The sequence below is a fragment of the Henckelia pumila genome, unplaced genomic scaffold, assembly GCF_033568475.1.
Source record: "Henckelia pumila isolate YLH828 unplaced genomic scaffold, ASM3356847v2 CTG_549, whole genome shotgun sequence".
In the NCBI taxonomy this organism is placed as follows: domain Eukaryota; kingdom Viridiplantae; phylum Streptophyta; class Magnoliopsida; order Lamiales; family Gesneriaceae; genus Henckelia; species Henckelia pumila.
Window position 1 is genome coordinate 250,200 of NW_027331861.1, and position 3,151 is coordinate 253,350.

The following is a 3,151-nucleotide window of genomic DNA, read 5'->3' on the forward strand; positions in this document are numbered from 1 at the left end:
TCTGAAGAACACAATGAAGAAGATGATGGAGGAGGTGGGTGTCGGCTAAGGGAAAAAAAATGTGATTTGGTCGGTTGAGGGAATAAATGAGGCCATACATAAATTAATCACACTAAGAACACGATGAAGAGGATGATGGAGGCTAGAAGAAATAAAACATGAAGTGGAGACAAAAGGAATCAATGCAAATTGTGAAGTAGGGACAAAGAAAAATTGCAAATGGGTCATACACGTTGGGTGATCTAGTTTTCAATTAAAATATGTTTGCTTCAATCATTCACCAACAATATAATATTTAAAAACAATCTGATGTTAAATTTTAAATCTCGAAATAATAATTTAAAGGATTTCTAAAAGTCCTAAAAAGTCATTAAAATGGCTTATTATGGGGAAAATGGAATACTATATATCTATCATTATTAATACCATAATTTTCATGAAATAATACCTTAAAAATATTTTAAGGCTCCTAAAAATCTCATAAAATATTTTAGATGAAAAATCTAACATATCATCCGTCCACGGTCTCGTCTACGCAATAAAATCCAACAATTACTCAAAAATCAAAAAAATTCAATAATCGCGGGTTAAATGCTAAAATAATTTTAAATCATGCACATAATTCACATAATAACACATAAATATCATTTAACCCACATTTATAAATTTTAAATAATTATTTTCTTAATTATGACTTTAAGAATTTATGAAAATTAGAGATTTCAATTTTGAGTCAAAAATATTTAATTTGACGATTTTTCGGATTTTAAGATTTTAATATCCGAAATTTTTAAATTAAAAGATTAAAAATATTTGAATTGATATTTATGAAATTTAAGATGTAAATTCCAAGATTAAAAATATCAAGAATTTAATTTGAGTATGAAATCCGAGCAAGGACCAATTTGAAAATATTAAGAAATTCAAGGACTAAAATGCGATAAGGTCCGAAAGGATTTAATTTTAATCTAAGAATATTTAATTTGATTATATTTAGAGTTTAGAATTAAATTCTACTATTCTTAAATTATATAAGATTGAAATTGAATTAAATCGCTTGTTCCGGGACTGATTTGCAATTAGACCAAAATAGAGGGGTCCAAGTGCAATTTTCCTTGCAACTTGCCATTTAAACGTGTAAATTGCATAGAATTATCAGAATGTTCAGACCAAACCCAGCAAGGAAACGAGAGAAGAAAAGAAGGGGTTCCAAGCCATTTTCAACCTTTTCAAGCTTTCGTAAAAATTGATCCGCCTGGTAGAATTTTCGATTGATCATATATTTGCGATCACAGCTTCGAGTGCTACGTTTTAACGTAAGTTTTATGAAGATCTACCATGTTTGAATTTTAAGATGTTGTTAGCATTACGATTTGATTGTATAAACATGTTATAGTATATACGACGATAGCATATCTAAGACGGATCGAGAAAAGATCTTCGTTTGAACATGTTTATGATTTTTGAATGATTTATCAGAAATCTAAAAATTAGGGGCTGATATTCACGTGTTATGCTACTGAAATTGGTAATGTTATATTGTTAAGATGATGATAATATTGATGTTTAACAATTTGAAATTACCGACTTCGAACTGTTACGCCGTCGGTTTGCAATTTAATCCGATATCAGTTATAGATTGAATTTAGCACTAAATATCAGATTTGAGAATGATATTAAGCATATGGTACACTTTATTTCAGTTGGAAATTGAAGTTATCGAATTCGAATCGACGAGTTCGAACCGTTTGAACAATTAAAGTTGAATCAAGACTTTGATCAACTATCAACGTCGATGAGCAAGCGTGAAATGAATAGAAGTTAGATACGTCATCAGATTTGATGCTAGCAAGTTTGAATATGTCAAAGCTATGATCTAAAGGTATGATTCGACATTATCCTCGCCAGGTAGAACAACTCGAGAACGTGGTGGTTTTCGAGTTTTTCTAAAATCACATACTTTCTTGTTTAGATGCTCTTATGTGATTTGTTTGTTATTATTGACTTGCATAATTCTGGAATGGTGTGTTCATGATGTTTATCAGTATTTGGATGATTAAATGCATCAAGATTATGTTGCATTCATCTTGAACCCATACCTTAAAAGCATAGAGTGCAGATTGGCCTAGATTGCGAAATGACGTTTGGAGAACTATAGTTGAGTGGCATAGATTGTAGATTCGCTTCCAGAGCTAGATGACTCACTATAGTTGCACCAAAATTAGGGGACTTGAGATATTTGACGCCACCTCGATTGGGAGAGTCGGTGGTTAGTTAAAGATTTTATTTTCCCGGATCCCAAGAACCAATATTTATTCTTATCAGACTTGATAGCCTATTTAAACATGCATTGCATTTATGCATTAGCCTAGAAATTTCTATGGTTTAGAATATGCGTTTATAAATGCAAGCTTGTTATTATATATCATTCAAGATGTGAATGTGTTTATATGCTTGATTTGAGATTGCTAAAGATGATATGCTTCTATGATTTACATGTTCTTACATGTTTATGATGTAAAATGTTATAGCATATAGATTTCATATGCTTAATTAATGTATATGCATGTCTTTCATACTGAGAATTATATTTTCACCGGAGTTATCCGGTTATTGCTTTGTTTGTATGTGTGCATTGCAATAGATGGGGCACGAGCTGGTCAGAATTGACATGGAAAGCTCAAGAGAGAGATGTAGCAAGTGTGGACTCGGGTTTAAAATGAATAATGGTAGATAGATAGCATCAAACATAGAAAGAAACTTGAGATGCGAAGTTTATTTATGATATGTTGAATAGCTTGTAGTTTTGTACTTTTTGAGCTATTAATTTGATGTAAGAAATGCATGAATGGATGCTCGAGCCTTGTTACATGTATAACTGCATGTTTGAGATTTTATATACCATAATTTGAGTTGGTTGTTAAGGATTGAGATTGAGTTTCTAAAGTTTGACAACAAAAATGATTCTGTAGAATTCTGAAGCAAAGGAGCCCGTTCGATCGGGTGAACTCCACCGATTGAGCGAGGCCTTTAAATTTAAAAAACAGAGAATCAAGATTTTGGGCTCGCTCGATCGGGTGAGTTTATTCGATCGAGCGAGGCCAAAATGGAATTCCACCCGAGGAATGGGATTTTTAGCTCGCTCGATCAG

The 3,151-nt window shown here is 31.9% G+C and overlaps 1 long non-coding RNA gene across 1 annotated transcript; it reads left to right on the plus strand.

Annotated features, from left to right (window-relative positions):
- Positions 1-1,179: 1,179 nt before the first annotated feature.
- On the plus strand, positions 1,180-2,864 carry LOC140873414 (uncharacterized). The gene is made up of 3 exons (XR_012148022.1): positions 1,180-1,316; positions 1,704-1,882; positions 2,645-2,864. It is a non-coding gene; the product is annotated as an uncharacterized lncRNA (long non-coding RNA).
- Positions 2,865-3,151: the final 287 nt, after the last annotated feature.